The 20,360-nt window shown below is 34.6% G+C and overlaps 1 protein-coding gene and 1 long non-coding RNA gene across 11 annotated transcripts in view; one reads left to right on the forward strand and one right to left on the reverse strand.

Annotated features, from left to right (window-relative positions):
• The first annotated feature begins 3,953 nt into the window (after positions 1-3,953).
• LOC149529119 (mitochondrial import inner membrane translocase subunit TIM14-1-like) overlaps positions 3,954-20,360 on the forward strand; it is a 41,960-nt gene continuing 25,553 nt past the window's right edge. For 2 of the 10 annotated variants that reach the window (XM_089809861.1, XM_089809863.1), the window contains exon 1: positions 4,514-4,749. The gene's annotated coding sequence lies outside the window, so the exon portion shown is untranslated. Of the gene's footprint in view, positions 4,192-4,422; positions 4,755-5,149; positions 5,217-20,360 lie in introns of those variants that run through there. The other 8 variants (XM_089809859.1, XM_089809858.1, XM_089809857.1 and 5 more) reach the window with 8 other exon arrangements.
• Positions 5,962-20,360, reverse strand: part of LOC149529120 (uncharacterized) — a 40,851-nt gene continuing 26,452 nt past the window's right edge. Inside the window, exon 2 of the long non-coding RNA XR_016358708.1 lies at positions 5,962-6,344. This is a non-coding gene — a long non-coding RNA (uncharacterized LOC149529120). The remainder of the gene's footprint in view (positions 6,345-20,360) is intronic.

Here is a 20,360-nt window from a genome sequence, read left to right on the forward strand (position 1 = left end):
GTCAATGAATTTTTTAGTAGAAATTTACAAATATCACAATTTACAAATTGAATGAGATAAAATTATATACATAATTTTTAACAATCCAATCTCACCCACTTCAGTGCTTGTTCACCAATTTTCTGAGAGTTGGCAATGCCCGTTCACCCACCCCCTCCTTATATAATTGTGGAAAGTAATTCCCCCCCCCATGTTTGCTAGGGTATTTGGAAGGAGAGAAACAATAAAGCTTTCAAAAATGAAGAGAGAAGTGAGAAGGTTGTTATAGATATTATATGCAAGCTTTTGGTGGAAACTAGAAAATATGAAAAGCTACAAGTGGAAGAAATCAGTGATCCCCCCCAATTAGATGGAACAAAGGATTGCCAGAAACTAGAATCTTGAATAAGGGTTCTTGGAGATTGATAATTCCAAGCAACTTGCTAGAAAAAGGACAAGATGGAAACCCCCCAGGGAGAATTGGGTTAAACTTAATTTTGATGGAGCTGCAAGGAAGGAGGGATCGACTGGACGGGTAATAGTCAGAGACAGCGAGGGTAGAATGCTTCTGGCCTATGTTGGACACTTGGGGAAAGTCTCAAATAATGTTGCGAAAGCAATGGCTTTGTTCTGGGGTCTAAAAATGGTAATCAATGTTGGATGGGAGAATGTGGAGATAGAAGGCAACTCAAAAATTATAACTGATACTGTGAAAGGCATCATGAACAATGGTTGGGCAATAAAAAGGGTTATAGAGGATATTATACATTTATTAATCATTTTGAAAAGATTTGAGTTGCACCATATTTTTCAGGAGGGAAATGGGGTGGCAGATAGATGGTGATGATAGGACTGAACGTGTAGGGCCTACGGTGTTGGAGAGAATTTAGAGTCTTACAAAACTTGGTGAGAATCTCAATGAACAAAGACATTAAATCATGACTAAATTTATTTGGGGTGTTCTTTGGATTGATAATGACAACTTGTTGAGTGGGTTGAAGGGAAGGGGTCATTATTGATAGATGACAAGGTATGAAGAAAGGATTACATATGACAACTATTTCGCATGGTTTGGAAGGGAAAGGATATCTAACTATGATATGAGTGTATTTTTAATGATTTTCTTATGCATGTTTTTGTACTTGGTGTTGAGTAAAAGTTCAAATTTTAAAAGGTGTGGGTTTATTGGGAATGATGGAAAAGATTGGAGTTGGGGCAACGAAAATTGACACATGACGACTAAGCGAAGATGTGATGCAACTATTCATAACAACAAAGGCCTTTATGAATACTTAAAGCCACCCTTTTTTTGCCTAAGTGTGACTGCATTGTTAGTAATTGCCTCTGGTTTTTTGAAAAAGGAGAGTATTCTGGTGGAAGTTGCTGAGATGGGTGGTGATTTTCTGTATATTTAGCCTTTGATGGTTGAGGACGGTGCCCGTAAGCCATTAGTTTGGTATATGCTTAAAGAGGGAGGGTTTATCTCATTCATGGAGGCATTGAACAAATATGAGGAAAGTTATTCTCTACAATTCATTAACTCTCAGGAGGATATAAAGGTTACAGTTAATGGGATTTCATTCCATATTTTAGAGGAAATTATCTCTTTGGCTACGAGCCTTGCAATGAAGGGGAGGAAGTGGCAGAAGATGACTAGGGTTGTTGATGAGGCGAGCCTAAATTATTTTTTCCTAGAGGGCAAAGAACCCATTCACCATAGGGGAGGGTTTATGTGGGAGAAGCTTCCGAAGCCTTGGAATGAACTTTGCCTAGCGCTAATGAAGTATTTAATGCTTGAAGGGAGGTATGTTGTTTGCTACTATTATCATTTCTCTGTTCTGAACCATTTTTGTCACCATGATCACATGTCTATTATGTTTTTCTTGTTACACAATTTGGTTGATACAATTGCTGATGTCAAGGAGAAAATAAGGAAGGGGGTTAATTATACTATTCTCCATCAAGGATTGATGTTCCGCTTGTATCAATTTCACCTAGCTCTGAGACCCCCAAGATTGTCGAGGTTGACATCCCAGCTCTCACTAACCCCCGCCCCCACCAAATCTCGCTCAGAATAACTGGACCTAGAGCCCCTACCCCCCAGCCTTTTCCTAGTGGGTCCTTGTGGAGAGGAAGAAGAAGGTAAGGAGAAAGATCATAAGGATTCAAAGGACGAGGGGAGAGGAGGTAGGAGGAGGTCCTGGAGAATCACTAAGTCCAATGCTAAAAGGAAGTTGAGGTTTGGGGCCTTGCACGAGGAGGATTTTGATTCAAAAAAGATGAACCACCCTAAACAAAGATGAAAATAAATGTTTTCAAACTTTGGTGGGGGGAATATGGAGGAGGAAGAGGAGGTCTCAGACTCCTCAATGTTTGGCTCAAGAGGTGTGACTAAAGGTGGGAAAGAGACAACTCATGTTTTGACTTCCATTGTGTTAGGGTGTGTGGACCTCATGTAGGACCATTTCCCTGATAGGGTGGAAAGAGCACCCTCCCCTATGATGTTGTCCTCACCTGCTAAGGTTTTAACCAATGAGAATGTTTTCTCTAACTCCTTAGTTTTGCAGGAAGTCACTAAGGATTTGGTGGATGGTAATCAACATGGAAAATAGGACCCCAAGGAGGCTTAGAAACTGGCTAACAAAGAGTTGAGGGAGAGAGTGTATGCCCTAGAGGAAAGAATGAGACTTCTGGCCAAATTCACAATCAAGGTGACACATGTTGTAGCTACTACTTTGCACTTGTTGAAGGATAACCAGGAAGGAGATTTGATGAACAAAGATTCCCAAATTTTGTTCGACTTCCTGGATGAGGATTGGGCTAACATCCTCCTCAAAGGGATGGATGAGAAGAAGCCCAATTAGGATCATTTCCTCTTTTTTTTCTATGCTTTTAGTTTGTCCGTTCAAGAACTCTGATAATTTAAAGACGATTGTGCCTTTGTTTAAAGACTTTTATAGTTTATGTTGTTACGGTACAGGCAATAGCAGTTTGATGCCTACTAAAACTCTTATTTTGATCTTTTCAAGTGATATTTTTAGGATTATAAGCATTAGGGGGTAATTTTGGCAATTGCTGGTAGCTGTCCATTTTGACTATTGTAAGAGCCAACCCCCTTGTTTGACTGCTTTTTAATTAAAAAAATTCCAATCTCATTCTTTATTAAAATAAAAAGATGTTGGTATGCTACATGGAAAAATGAGAGACATTTATGTTTATGTATTTAATCCCATGCTAGGTGATTATGTTAACATTTTGATAAGATGCAAAAATGTATTAGATTATACAACATTAAATTGAGAACTTCATTGTATTGGCTGACTCAACATTTAAAAAAAATATCAAATTGCAACTACGCCATAAATGAATCTATGATATAGATTTTTTTTTTTGATGAGTAAGAGGAATCCAAGATTAATTTTTTTTATTTTGTAATTTTTTATTTTATTATTTATTAATGATATATAATTTATTTCAATTAGAGTTAAAAATTTAAAAATTCTTATTTTTACTTTAATCAATATCTATTTAATGTATTCGAATTTTTATATATCATTCACAAAAATAATACAAAAATAATTTTTTTTTTCAAATTATTATAAAGATATAATATTATAATAAAAATAGGTAAGAGCTCAAACACAATGGTGACTTGTGAGCCTTTCATATGGAAGGTCTTAAATTCGAATTCACTTAACACATAACTAATTAATTACAACAAATAACAATAATTAATCTAAACTTCCATTATATCAATAAAAATATGAAATTTATTATAATTTAAATTCTAAATTCTAATTAATATAAAAATACAAACACTTGCCACTACATAGCACTTGATATTTTCAAAGATGAGAAACATATGATGTGATTTCTTTCTTAATGTGGCGTCACTTTATTTATCAATTAAATATTTGGACAATTTGGATCATGCCCGTGACTATACAGCCACGAAAATGCACGCACTTTGCATTGCTTTTTCAAACTTTTTAACAAAAATTCTAAGTCCTCTCCTTCGTAAGGAAGTGCATTTTCGTGGCTGTATAGACGTTGCCTCGGATCACGGTGTTTGCTTTTCGGTACTTTATAACTGAGAAGTTGGAACTTTCTGTACAGTTCTAGATTTTTGTATCTTACTAATCTATATAAATACATGAACGAGTTAATAGGTACCTTATTTCGCAAGGAATGTTTTTGGGAGCTACAGAAAAGGTCAGACTGGACATTTTATTAGGGTTTCAAAAATTAGAAATTAAATTAGATGAGTGTATTAGAGAATACAAAAAATTATGGGTCGGTTTAATTGTTTCAACATATTTATTTTAAATTATTATTATAGTTCTACCAGGTAACTATTGCATCCGATGCAAAAACAGTTTTACATCCGGCAATCGTATTTTAGAATTGTTTAAGACTATTGTTCTTTTGAAAAGTTTGAAAGTTTTATCATATTTTATAAATATTTATTTATTTGTATTTGTCTTGGCTGACACGTTAAATTTGAAAAGATTAAATGCAAAATTAAAAAACTTTGAGATCGTCCGCCATAAAATATATTGACCCGAGCTATTCTGGCGGCTTCGAGAAAGCTCTCTTCCAGTTCTGCATACAGATTTTTTTTTTACGGTTATGATAATGTTTTAAATTATGTTGAACACCTAAATTAGAACAGTTTAAATCCAACAGAACAGATTTGGAAGATTTTTTTGGCCGTAGAGACGGATTAAGGGTTTGGAAGCAGAGAATACAGAGATGAAGGAGCAATAAGCGGTAAGGTAAATTTGGTTTTTTTTTTCCAGCTCTCTACAGATGCTGGTTTTGGGTTCTAGCAAACCCAAATAAGCTGAATAAACTAAGCTGGGATTTTGGCAAACCCAATTAAACTAGGATTTCTGGTCAAACCTAATTTAAATCTTTGTTTTTTCTTCTCCGTCTGGTTTTGAATATGGTTTCTCTTCTTTTGGGTACGACTGGGTATATGTTTTTTCTAATTCCTCTTTTACATCTCTGTCAATTTCATTGCGGTTCCTTTTTGGTAACGGCAAATAAGTCGCTTCTCCTTTGCATTTCATGGAATTAAGAGTGATATAAAGCGCTTTTATTGTGAAAATTAAGAGTGATTCAAAGGGATTCTATTGCAAAAGTTTGAATGTGGTGAAATGTGAAATAGGAAAACGATTTGAAAAGCAAAGCTAGCAAGGTTTGCTAATTATACCATCACATCATCAACGCCAGAGGTAGCTCCTGAACACAAATATTCTTTACTTTCTTTCTTTGCCCAACAGTTCCTTTACTCTGCTTACAATGCCTTGTTCGTTAATTTTGTGACTATAATTCTGCAGCAACATTCCAGTACAATCTGTGTGTGCAAATTAACGTCTCTGATATCATCTACATAGTTTTAGCACAATTTTTAAAAAAATTTCTATAAAATAAAAATTGGTTTTATGTACTGGGAACATGCGTTATTTTTAATAGGCATTATATATTGGACCACGCCAAGTACAATGTATATATACCTAAAAAGTATATTTACACGCCTTAGCTTATAGCCATCTCCCCGTTCTCCTTACTCCCTTCGATTCCAGCTCTTCTTTGTGTTTCATTCTCTCAGCATCTTAACAGTTTGCCAAACAAGTAGAATATAAATCATTCTGATCGACTATTAGGGGATTGCGTTGCATGGTAGTATAACTGTACTCTGTGAAAATGTTGTGGACAGAAAATTTTGCTTTTGCATGTTTGTAAACGTGGCAAAAATTGAAAGCCTAGACCGGCACTTGGATTGTCTCATAATATGCTTCAATCAAACATGGTCATCGCAGGATGTGCAGAAACTAATTTCTTAAAAAGATTCAAAAAGCAATAGAAAGAATGCAATTGACTAGTGCAAAGCCACTCCAAACTTCTGTTGGGCTCTCCCCTGCATGTAATAAAAAGCTTACTGAGCACTAGACATCTCTTGCTTCAGTAGAAAAGGGATAAAAAACTGAAAAACACACCTATTATTTTACCTTGGATATGATTACATTAGAGCCCAGATTCATATGTAATCATAAAGCCAATCTTCAATTGTAAGGCAGAGTGTTTGGAATCACATTTTCACTACAATTTGATCTTACTGGTTTTGAAAGTTAAAAAACTTGGCTGGCAAGCCAAAAATGACTACCTAGATTATGTTGATACTAACCAAAATACTCCTCCACCACAAAATGCTTAAAAAACAACTTTTTTATGTCTGTCATCTTTACACTTGTCCCATCATCTTCATATTGTCAATAAATGAAGTTATATAAATTTTCACCAAAATACCATTTCTACCAGGGAGGACATCTCTTCCATTACTCCAGCCACAGGTACATCAGCTGTAGAGAAAAACATCGACACATATTCAATTAAGACATATTAAAGAATGACATATGGCAGGATGTATTATTCAATGCATAGCATGCATGCCGTGTGTAGAATACAGTTTTTGAAAGCATGCTAGCAGTAGGGAATAATAGTCATTAGTAATTAATTGAAGAATTTTATTTATAATCTGATTATTTTTGATTTGGGATAAACTGGTGAGTTCACAAATTGTATTATTAAGGTTCAATCAACAAGGGTTTTAGTAAAAAGTTAATTACTTAGTTTTATAAATGATAAATATAATTTAATTTCTCTTATTGTAATTTAACAAATGATTGATAAAGAATTAAAAATATTCTAAAATTAAGATTATATAAGAAATAATAATCTTAGCAAAACTATTATGCTAATAAAATCACCTGTAAGTATATTATCTAATTTAATTCAATTTGGAACCATAATATTATACTTTTCAGTATTAGTCATTTATCTATTTATTATAATATTTATAATTTATTTTTTTACATAATTTTACAATATTCTTATTCCAACAAAACTATGCATTAGGCAGGAACTATGACGCTTTGCATCTCTTGTTGCCCTTAAGTTTAATCAGATTTTTAAGATGCCCTAGAATTGAATATTGTGTGCAATTCTATTTTAAATTTTTAATGTACCTATCCTTTCTCGGTCAAATCTGGCTTTCAGAAAAAAAATAGTTCAATTTTTTTGTAGCTAAATTAAATATATCAACATTTATGGTTTATGCCTCTGGATTCACTCAGCCAAGTAAATTGAATTGACATTTAACCTGTTATATACATTGCTGAATTCTTCCAAGTTACCTTGGGAAACAAACAAACACTCATGTTGCAGATTCTGTTAGTAGTCTTCAGAGAATTCTTTAGTTTTGGGACCCAATCATACTGGATCCAGTTTGGGTGGGTGCAGACAAGATCCCTCTCTTATTTTTCCTTCTAAAAGTTAAATTTGACTTTTGCTTTGCATTGAATATTTTGTGTTGTCATCATGTTCAGGAAAATAATAGAAAAATGCACTATTAGAGTTAGGAAGCATATGAATATGTGTGTAAGAATGGTTTTGTTGTGGTTGTGGTGTTATAACTGGTGAGGGGCCATTCTTTTCAATTGAATGAAGGATTAAAAATTACTAGAGACCATGGACACAGCCTTAAACTAACTCCATATTCCTTTCCATGTCTGATCTTCTGCTATGTATGCCCTGCTTTCATTATTAGTTTTTTGCTATTATTTTGTGGATTGTACGGCAGCCTTTGTCATGTGCCTCAGAGTTATCACTAGTTGCATTTCACTGCAAAAACTAATAACTACCGGCTTGATGTTAATAAAAGCTTGGATGCTATCATGCTGAATAGGAATTGAAGATGGGGATGTGTTCACATGTTTATGTGATGGCAGTATGACAAATCTTTTGGGTGGATTGGTTACATTATTTGTATGTCTGTAAAAAAGCATAGGAAAATAATACTCATATATGTTTGCAGTGTAGACATAAGAATAAAATTTAAAAATCACAAATCATGTATATGTTAAATTAAATAATGATATATATTAACAGGTTTGGACTACACTATATTAATCTGTCAAACTGGAATGTCATGATAGACATTTACTAATAATAAAATAATACTAGTAATCAGCATCATGAATAAGAATTGCTTTCATCAGGATTGACATCATCATCATTAAATTTAATAATGTAGGTAGATGCGAAGAAATAGAAGTTATCATGTTACCAGTTATATGAAAAGTATGCAAGCCAATTGACTCATAAAAGAAGTGAAAGATTGTGTGGAAGCAAATATTTCCTAGTCAGCTTGGTTTGGTTTTCCATCCCACAATTTCGTTGTCCTTCCATGTACTCATTGGGTTTGTGTAAAAAAGGTGCAAGTTAGCATTCTTATAAACTAAATTGCCTACCTTACTTGAATGCCAATTGGTTGTGTGCTTCATTAAGTTGATGAAGAGGCATGTACTCCAATTTCTCTTTTGGATGTATTGGAACAATTAACCTATTGAGGCAAATGGAGATAGTTGAGAGCTAAAAATGTTGTAAATCAAACATATTTGAAAGCAATGCTGAAAATGGAAAAAAGTTTTAAACTCAGGGAGTTTGCAAAAAAAAAGAAAAAAATTTGCAATAAAATTTTGATACCAAGAATTTGGAAGTTTGACATAATATTTCCAACCATCATATTAGGTGCCAACTGTTGGAGTTTGTAGTTGCAACAGAGGTCTTTATCTCTAGAGATATGGATGTTATTATTGTTATGGTTACTTTCAGCTGAAGAGGACATTTATGATAAATTGTAATATTAAATATAATGACATGTGTCATACTGCATGCAGAGAGTTATCTTTAAAATAAAGTCACATTGTTGAGAATTGAAGAGACCTTACGAGATCCTCTTGGCTGAAGCAAGGATGTTCTCGATGGAAGCCTTTGCGGTTATATGTTTGTTAAGCTATTTAAACAAGTTAGAAAATATGGACAAGCAACGATGGTCCAAACTGGTGGTTGAAGAGGGGCTAGCCTAAAGAAAGAAAACATGGATGAAGCAAAATGAAAAATGGCTAACTAAGTGGGATATTAACATACTGGAACGCTCAAACACCAATAAAGAGATAAAAAGGTTTGCACTGGAAAAATTTAAAATGGTCATGTGGACAAGACAAAGGGGGAAGGAAAAGGCCCCATGTGGTTCCATGAGATTAAAGATTACCTCTGTGTAGATATGCAAGGTAAATATAAGTTGTTAGTGGTGTAGTTATGAATGGGATCCCATCATTTACGGTGTGAGACAAGGAGATGGACGGTACCCTAGGAGGATTGGGAAGAAAGAAAATGTATCTATTGTAGTAAAGGATGTGTTGAAACAGAATGGCACTTCATCTTTGAGTGTGCGGCATACTAAGATATCCGAGAGGAGTTCGAGGACAATTTGAGGGAGGGCCAATTGCACCAGACTTTTGAGAAAACAAGACTACATAAAGCAATGAGCTTCTTAAAGCAAATCCATAACAGGTAGGATGGCATTGAAAAGATCATGAAAAGGGTCCCATAAGTTGGCTGGTCTTGTGGATGTCATCAAAATACCTTCATTCATTCATTCATTTGGTTGGAATGTGAAGAGTCTCTCTTTAAGTTATATATATCACATCAAGCGATCAACATTGTACACTTGAATCTATTATCAATAAGATGATTTTTTGTCGTGTGGCTTGGTTTTTCCCTTCATTTTAGAAGGGTTTTCCTAGGATAATCTTGAGTGTTTCTTATATTCTCTTTGGGTCTTTCTGATTACTGTTTATCTATCTTTTTGTGTTCAATCAAACATGGTTTTAGAGCCAAGCTAGATAACAACCTTTAAGAGATATGCTGAATAAAATATTGAAAGACTAGATATGAATTGAAGTTTTTGGTGAGCACGTATAGGATGGTGAAATGGCCTCAAATGGCCCATGATGTGGAGTGACGCAATCTTTAGCAAGGCTAGTAGGTATAGTAGAGCAGCAACACAAGTTTAACAAACCATGTTTATTTGGCTGTTATACCAAGTAGAGCGTGGAGAAAATGAAGATTATCTCGTGCTTGGCCTTGGCGACAATGTGAAGTAGGACAGCAAGGGGAGAATTGTCGGATAATCTTAACAAGGAAATCACAGAGTCACTTGCAAAGGGGATCAATGCATCAGCAATTCCCCCCGACAAAAAAGAAGGGAGCATTGCAGACATGTTTGATCGTGTTCTTGAGAGGGAACTCTTAGACAAGGAGTAGTCTCTAGAATGAGAAATACCACTTGCATTCAATCACGGTGACTCTCTTGTTGATGTGGATTGTAACAAGATCAAATTTGTGAAGTTTAACAAATTTCTGACTTGCATGGCAAAGAATTGTGCCCATCTATGTAGAGACTCTGTCGCTGTTTATTGTCTACCATTATTCCCATGCCCGATGATAGTTATGGTCATACGTTGGTACAAGTGAATCGACACTCTCTTTCTTACTAAAAATAAGATATGCTTATGTTGTTATTGTAGATGCGCATCTAAAATTGTCTTCACTCTTGTATGTTCATTAACCAACGAATTCTCTATTTTTGTATTGTTGGGTTTTTTTTTCCTCTATTATCATTTCAAATATTGTACAACACCACTTCGATATCGCACTAGTTAGTTTCTGCATGTTGAGAAGGCATCGCATCTGAAGGAGATATGTTTTTGAAAAGTAATATTGTTTAAGTCAACTTTAATGTTTGCATTATAACATTTTTTTTAGAGTAAAAATTCTCCGATCCAGGGGTTGGACATAAACACTTTTTTTGAAAGTGGATTGTATAGGTTTGAGTGGAAATTGATCCCCAATGGCAGAGGAATGTGAAAGAATTAAGACCGCTCACTTTGAATTGTCTATTTGGTAGAGTCTTTTTCTTTCTTTCTATGTTTCAATTGTTTATCTGGTTAAACCATGTATTGTGAATCATGTTATCGTTATGCTCAAGTGGTCTCTCTTTGTGGAATCTCTTGGTTAAACCAGAGATTGGAGAATTGCTCACAACAACAACAACTCGAAGGAGGGAAGCACAGTTTTTGGGCAATTGGAAATTCGATTATATGTTTGTGTAACTTTCCAACTCACCATTCTTAGTTACTAGCTATCCCTCCTCATGTCATGACGGGATTATTATTATTCTTGTGTCATGTTATTTTCTACAGGTTGGGCATCTCAAAGAAAACAAAAGAAGCATGTTTCATCCAAAAAAGGGGATTGTAGGTGTTGTGATAGACATTTGGAGACGTGTCAATTAAGGACAATTGTTTTTGTCTATGTTAATGGAATTTTGTCATTCTTGGCCCTTGTCCTTTAATCTTTAGACTTTATTTTTTGTAGATTTTGTTGTCTTTTACTACAACTTGAGTACATTTTATCGAGTTTGCAATGGAGTTTGAGCATTGCCATTGGAAATTGGTCGATAGTTGATTTGTTAATCCTCATAGTGGTATAGTGAGTAGAGTCCTCATTGTGCTAGTATTGTTGAATATAGTAAAAGAGGTTATAAGGTTATCACTAGCTCAATGCCCTTGAGTTCATTTTCAACAAATTATGTTTTTGCAACCATAATCATTCGCTAGAAGTTTGAGAAGAAGATTTGGTTTAAGTAATAGTGATTTTGTTGAGAAAGTAGCGTATTCTATAGGAGGAAAGCACTCTAATGAGAAATAAAAGTTTGGCTCTTGAGACACCAACAATTGTAGTAGAGATGGCTACAACCATTGTTGAATGGACTATGGTTTCTCACTAGTGTAGAGATAAGTATTTTATTTATTTTGTGTAGACCATGAATTTTTGAATAGAAATAGTATGTTTTTAGCATTGATATAATGATACATTAATCTCTCTTGGTTGTAGAATCATGATACAACAAAAAAAAATGAGATGCTTAACTTCAGAGGGAGAATACTATCACAATCTTATTACATTAATCAAAATGGACCTTGATTGATCTATATGATAAGTTGATTTAATCTCTATTGGTTGTAGGATGCAACAATTATGATCTTTAGAGGGAGATGTGCAGCTTCAAAGGGAGTTGTTCTTGGTTAAGAGGGAGTCCTTTTAGTATCCTTGACTTTCCTATACATGCTACTAATATTTGTGATTTTGAGAATCTTGACGGAAAAGAGTTCCAACTGTGATTTTATTCACTTGAAATCTTTTTATTTCAGAAACAAACTTGGTGTCGTTAACTTCAAGACTTAAATGGAACTAAGTATTATTTTGGTTGTGCCTATTTCTATTCTTGTGTGATAAATAAGATTATAGGAATTAAGTATGACAACTCTTTTGCTCTGGGAGTGATCATCATATGGAGAGAATCCATGATGACATCAGATGGAGATAATCCATGATGGGAGTTAGATGTCACGTTGAGTGATTCCATGACAATTCACATGGAGAGAATCCATGATTAAAGGCTTAGTTGCGATTCTTACAAATCTATCACATTGAGTGATTCCATGATTACCTGTAATTGTTATAGGTCTATTATGTTGAGTGATTCCATGATTATCAAAACTAGTTGTGCCTCTTGCAGTGTTTTCATGTTGAGTGATTCCATGATTTTTTTAGGATCTATGTGATTAGATTTTATCATTGACATTTTGGTTGTAGCCTTGTGTGACTATTTAGCTAAAAATGTCTCTCTGGTTAAGAGGGAGTGTTGGAGATTGTAGCTGTGATAGAGATCTTTATCTCTAGAGATATGGACATTATTATGTTATGGTTACTCTCAGTTGAAGAGAACATGTATGATAAATTGTAATATTAAAGATAATGACATGTGTCATACTACATGCGAAGAGTTGTCATCAAATTAAAGAGTTGTATTGTTGAGAATTGAAGAGATGGTTGGAATGTGAAGAGTCTCTTTTTAAGTTATATATATATTGCATCAAGCAATAGGCATTGTACAGTTGATTTTACTATCAATAAAATGATCTTTTATCCTGTAGCTGGGGTTTTCCCTTCATTCTAGAAGGGTTTTCCCAGGATAATTCTGAGTGTTTCTTGTATCTTTTTCTGGTCTTCCTTACTGCTGTTTATCTCTCTCTTTGTGTTCAATCCAACACCGATACCCATTTAGTACCATTGAGGTACCACCAGTAAAATTTTGAACCAGGATAGCGGAGATAAAAATCTTAAATGCAAAATACACAAGAGCAAATAACATTGAGGGTGAAAAACCCAGCCACACCCAAAAAAAAAAAATTCTTTATTGAAAGCTCAAACTCTAAGTACGAAGATCTTAAGCTTAAATAGTGAACAATCTAATCAATGATTGTTAATACTTAACAATCAAAGAGAATATCTTTTAACAGATTGAGTGACACATGCTCTTCATTTGCACTACATACAATACAAATAAATGAAATTAATTGCACACACTCTGATGATCATACGCCCAGAATTTTATAACTGTTGCATATACAGAGCTTATGATAGCTGAAATCCTGAAAACAGAATACTCTCAAGAGTCACAAAACTGTGATATTTTGTCCTTCGCTTATGTCGCACACAATTTTGCTAAACAATTGCTACTTACAGAATTGTTTTTACTAACTGGACTCAGCACTGAAAATGATCAAAGTCACTGAAAAACCAAGACACATTACAGTTACCATAGATGGGTCGATGGCAGTTACGAAAGGAGATATTGGGGTTCTCCAGCAATAACACATCCATTCAAACGGGAAAAGGAAGCCCATAAAACTCAAATGGAATGTCCATCTGAGGTAAAATGATTAATGACACTTGTTTGTTATCTTCATCAGTGCTGAGAGGTAGCAGTTACACAAGGATATGAAACATCTCCAGAACATATAAAGCAATATACATTGTGACTGCTGAATGGAAACATATGAAAATGAAGAGCTATTGATACTCCGATAACCATCTCCAATAATTGAGCACATGAAGGCAACAATAAACAGTAGAGAGTGAATACAGCAGGGACGGAATAAGCTCAGCAGCATAATCAGAATAATATAGCTGCTGCCAGTCATAGTGATGAAGGAACGACTCAATTGTTAGAAATAGGGAATATTGAGATGGGAGGTTAATCAATATTCCAACACTTTTTGCCCAACTTTGAATTTCAGCAATTAACCATATACTTGCATAAACAAATAAAATGAAAAGTAAAGAGTATATTACAAAGAAACTCAATACCATATTTTGTTAACTAGGGAAAACAAATAAAATGAGAAGTAAAGAGCATATACAAAGAAACTCGTAACACCATATTTTGTGGAGGAGGGAAACCCTGACCAAGGGAAAACCCAGGCGGGGCTGGTACACACAAAATAATGCATTAATCAAAAGTACCCTGTAAAAGTGTTGACCCTGTTCAGAGTCTATTACATACATTTTAGTACATCTGTCCTTGTTAGAAGACTTGACCTTGTTAGAGGCCTCAACCCTATTAGGAGTTGTATTACAAAAGGAGCTCGGTACTCATACAATGAATTGCAATCTATAGAAGAGATATAGATTCTGTATCAAAATTGACTATACTAATATCTTCAATATCTGATTAGTCCTTATGTGTTCCTTGTATCTGATGCCCATATGACCTCTAATCTGCTCTGACCGTCAAATCATACACATACCAATGTAAACAAAGCTTGCATAACATAGTCATACCATAGCATAATCACATGTATCTTCTCAGAGCAACAAGATCTTCTTATATACCCTTTTGCTTTACTGTGTCTAGTTGGCTTAAATAACAAAATGTGTAACACTTAACCAGAACTTGTTATTACAATCTACTAAGTGAGGGTAAATATCTAGGATGTCATCCCTACATTACTAAGTTCTTGAATTGTCAAAACAATTCAAACCCTTAGCCCAATTATTTGTTCTTTGCCATGTATTCTAGATCTGTGATAACAAACTATCTTCATGTTATGCACCCAAAACTCACTCCAATTGGCATACTAATATTAGCGAACATAGATGTATCATGTATACTGACAGTTCTTCCATATACCAAAATTGTGGCCATATATTTGCTTCTAGTGAAGCTCGTTGACTAAAACTGTATGATTTGCTGACAATTTTTCCTATTATACTTGGAGAATGTCTTCTTCTTAATATACCAAAAGTTTATCCTTACAATAAGCAACCTTATTTGATAATAGTGTTTCCATAAATGACAAAATCTCTCCATTCACATTAGCCAACTTGCCAACAATTTCCCCTTTTGGCATTGATGACAACACTTCAAAAAAAATTGGCTAGGTGTCAAAATTTCAAAAACTCCAAACTAACTCGAAAAACTTCATACCATAATTTTTTTTTATCTTTCTAAACACATCTGACTATCTTCCTTTATGCCTTACTTTCCTTGGTACATATTTACTCTCTCTTTGTATATATTTTACTATGATTATTACTCCCCCTTTGATATCAATGGCAAAGGCAAGTGCTCTATATACAAGTCAAAATTGTAGTGCTTTATTGTCTTACTATACATACTTCATAACATCTGCAAAATTTCTTCTCAAAGTCTTATACTCCGTATCCCATGTCTTTTTCATTGATTCTACCACTTGGATAACTGTGCATATAGGATAAGCTGCCATCTGTGCTCCATTGAGGTCAAGTGGACTAAAAGACTCATAAGTGTTCTTCGAAGACTCCAAAATTTCTGTTCTTTCTTCAACATGTCAAGTTTGGGGGTCAATAAACTTTGCAACAAGGTAAACCTCCCCAATACTCTCTCTCTCTCTCTCTCTCTCTCTCTCTCTCTCGTTGCAGTATACTGATAGCATCATAGGTTTTACTAACTACCTTATCCATGCTAGTAATACTCAATTATTTTTGTTCAAACTCAATAGCTAGTTGTTCTAGCTTCTCGTCATCCTCCTTTATGCACTTGGTTTCTTCTTCAACATATTTTGTTGACCTTGTGCAGGCTATGTAGACCTTTTTCCCTTGCTGAATACATCCTCTAATGTCTTTTATACATTTATTTATAACTTGAATGTCATTGGCAATGTTCGTTCATACCTTGTGGAACTGTTCTATCTCAAATTTCCTCTTTGCTCACTATACCCCGTTTCTGACAATAAGGAATAATGTGAGTCAGAGTCTTCTATTACCTTGCATAGGTTCTTTGCAATATTGTTGCTTTGAAGTGGTGTGGGAGCAAAGTTTTCTGCAATCTGTCCAAGGCTTGTTCTAAAATATTCACAAGTTCCTCAGATTTCTTTTCTGACTGCTCTTTGGCTTTAGCATATGCAAATAAGGATATTTGCATGAGTGCATCCTCATCCATGTCTTCCTTTACTATCTTGGAAATGTCTTGGCTCAAATTACATGCCAATAGTGCTTGAAATGCACTGTTAGGTATAATAGGTGTGGCAATCACCTTCTCTTTCTCAACTGTAATGGCCTTTTGAATATCTGCCCTATGAACCGGTGAAGTGGACTGCATTTCTGCTTGTGTAGTATTATCCACTATGGGAAATGCAGATGCATCTTCATTTGCCATAGATCTACTTTGATCTTTATCCATAACTTTATGGCGTTGATCCTTTTGTTGGTTCTGATCAACATTATCTGTATCATTAATTTGACCTGCCATGTCTACTGCATCAGTCATGATCTCCTGAATATCTGCAATATTCATCTATTTGTCATCCAATGTTTCCTTTTCTTGCTCTTTTTCTTCTGTAGCATCCAATGTAACTAGAATACCACTTACAAAGAAATTAGGTTGTTCCTCTATACTGAAGAATTGATTAACATCATTTGTCTCATCAGTAGCTTTCACTGTAGGTTCTCTGATTGTAATACCCATTGATTGTAACATCCAGATTTTCCGGGTCTAAATTAACATCTAACATAAGCATAGAATACAGTTATAACTTCGATTTCATAAGAAGGCAGTTACATCATTCATGTTCATGTGAAGAAGATTTACCGTTAAAGTCAGTTAAACAAAAATTTCCTAACTAAATACTTGAAATACCTTTTAATGAAACTACTTCAGAAATTGAAATCACATACCTCGGAAAACTAAGACTAAAAATCATCTAAGAATGCTTTTGCAACCACCCGGGTTAGTCCACAAATACTCTATAACAATTTCACAAATCGATTGCTATCTCAAAAATCATTTGATGAATACATCTAAATACCACTATAACTTAAATTAGGGCATCACATATCATCTTACCAATTAGGGCATCAATTTACCATCAATTTATTTTGGGCTTTTGATATTGCTTTACCACTTAGGGCTTCCGCAACCACGGATTCATCTAAGGCTTTCGATACCGCGGATTCAGTTAGGGCTTCCAATACCAATGTATCAATTAAGGTTCCAGCTGTCACACAATCAATTAGGGCTTCGAATTTCTTTACCTTCTGATTGCTTATCTGTGACAATTTCTCAAGATTAGATAATTACTTATATTCAATATTCATTTATATGAAAGTAAAATAATGATAACAATGAAATACTTCAATTTAATCTTACCTTCTCATAAACAAAAATTATAATACCTGTTTCCGATAAATAATTGATTGCATGGCTTATCTCTGTCTGATGCATATACGACATCTTGAGAAAGGTGAAACATTGCCAGGGGCTTAACCACCCAACCTCGGACCACAATATATATCCCCACACGATTTCTAACGAGATTGGCCCTCCCTACCCGGAATTGACAGGGAACATCTTACCATCAACTGGACTTCAAGATATAAACACGCCATACGATTTGGCAACAAGAGATCACAATAGCAGGAATGTGCATGAGCTATTAATTAATTCATATTAAACGAGAAATATTGAATTGTTTTAATTGTTACTGGTTCATATGATTGACGATCACCCATCTTTTCGACAACATAGCCGGGTGAGTCCCAGGTATCCGGAATTCTAAGAGCAGACGACTCAACATTTATTTAAAATGATTACATACAATCGTTATTTCACATTCTATGATTATCTTCTTTAAAGATCTCAAATTTTGACAACATTCTAAGGAGTGAAACATGCATAAGCTATAGAAATGTTTTATGTATGCATCTTAAAATTAACCAAAACTAGGAATCCATTAGTAGCATTGGGAAATAAGGTAGGCATACAAAGGTCTACTATACCATTAGCAAACTAACATTTTCAAGTTTTAACCCTGGCAAGAAGAATCCAAGTAAGATTCATCCTCAACCATTTCTCAGGAAAAATTCTAGAAGTTAAGGGTGCCTTTAAATTGTTTTCACTAGAAAGAACAAACCAGTGGTCAATATAAGCATATGCAGCAAGGAATTAAATAATTTGGTTCTTGTACCTTTAAGATCAAATGACTATAGCCGGTAAAGAGCCTTCATCTAGAAAAGATATATTCTATGGCAACCACAAGATTCCTTTTCACTCAAATCAAGTATCAACATCTGAAACAATCAAATAGACCGGCAACTTTGATATTTATATAGGCTAATACATCCATGTTCCCTATTTTTTCTCAATTTAGACAATCAAAGGAGATGATACTATTCCAACATGGAACTTAAATTATGGAAACAAGCTCAACCCCTTCTATGGAATCAACGAGAAACATTTCCGTAGATAACAAATTGGAAACATATAAAATCTTTTACAAAACTTACATTTTTGTGAAGATACTTAAGCCCGGCAACAATATCTTGTAAGTACTTATGAGCAATATCTTCTTTAATTCCACTAGGAGGACCTGAACTTTTGGAAATCAACCCTCTCTCCATATATTCTCAGATTTAGAGCTTTCACCAAAATCACAGATTTTTACATGACCATTACTGGTAACAAGAAGGTTCTCTGGTTTGATGTCCCCCATGCACAATATTCAGCGGCTATGGTTTGGAAGGGTGAAGCATTTGGGACTTCTGAAAGGTGCTGTGGTCGGGTATGAAAACTCCACGGCTTGCTATGACTCAACCAATGAATTGAGACATAAAAGATGTCAGACCTGTTCAGAGACCTTTGGTAGGGAAGAAAATAGATTGGTTTGGGCAGCAAGGTATCAGGTTTAAGCTCGGTAGTTTAAAAAAAAATAAATACTCGCAGTAAAGAATTTCGAAAGCAGTATGGAATAGGAAAAACGTAATGCAGAGAATCATATAATACTTCCCACGCTCTCCATGGTGTAACTACCATACCATGCAAAGGGACTAAAAACGACCCTCCATAATGACAGAAATTTATTATCGCACAGACTACCCAGGAAACTCCATTGGTACGGCTACACAAGGCGTCCAATTAACAGTTCCGACCAAGTCTTCTTCCTCACTAATAATGCATAAGCAATTACGAAAGGATGAATGAAAAAGAAGAGTTATGGGTTTGCACATCGAGAGTCCCAATTATACAATCGAAGAGACTATTAAAAGAGATGCTTGGCTCTTCGGCTAGTTATTTTAATTATTAAAATATATTAAAATCCTTAGAGATATGTTTATATATTTTAACCCAATTATTTAATTAAATTATTAAATAACTCATGCAAGTCTTGTAGATGTATTCTGGCTAGGTCTTTTACCCGTCTGCCCAGTGATGGTGATGCCCTGCCTAATTCTTTTCTGACAATGCTGTCACCCCTTTGACATGCTCTGTGCAAGGAATTTCCCTGTAATTAAATTATAATTTATTTAATCATAAATAATTATAACAGTTAACCTTTCATCTCAATTTCATAAATTCACGATTAACGATCAACTAACATGTCATCTTCACTTGAAATCATAACGACTAACTATCATACCATTTCACTAGATTTTATCAAATTAAACTGCCAACTGACTTCATGTAAATCTCAACGTCTATATTTCAAGCTAAGTCAAAAATTGGGATGTAACATTGATCTTCTCTCAGGTTGTGTGGCATGAGATTTCTTAAAACTTGGTTCATTTAGCGCTTTCATAAGTGCCCTTTCTATTTCTTCTCCAATCTCTTCATACATGCCAACCATACTTTTCACTAATCTCATCTTAGTTCTCATCTTTGGCCTTGCTCACTCCAATACATCGTGCATTTCATCAAATGCTGTAAGTTCTGTGCAAAGCTTGTACAGTTTGTTCTCTCTGATTTTCTTATCTTCCTCTAGTGCTCTTAACCTTCTCTCATCTAACTTGTTAAATAATGATTAGGGATGCTACCCTTGATCTCTACTAAGTTTGTCTTAATTTCAAGAGATATTTAATAATAGAGTTCTTAATCATACCTTGATCATCTTCATTATACCTCCAATTATATTTCTGAATTTGATCCAACTTGCCATCATGTTCTATCCTTTCAATTATCCTTTTGACATCACGTTTCCATTTCTTTTTCTCTGCCTCAATATTTAAATGTGGTTCCTTAGGTGTGATAGTACTAGAAGACTCTTCTTGTTTTTCTTCAATTTTCTTTACTTTCTTGGCTTTTTTAGCTTTTT

Source organism: Cupressus sempervirens, chromosome 11 (assembly GCF_028749045.1).
Source record: "Cupressus sempervirens isolate cs-2001-9-10 chromosome 11, ASM2874904v1, whole genome shotgun sequence".
In the NCBI taxonomy this organism is placed as follows: Eukaryota; Viridiplantae; Streptophyta; class Pinopsida; order Cupressales; family Cupressaceae; genus Cupressus; species Cupressus sempervirens.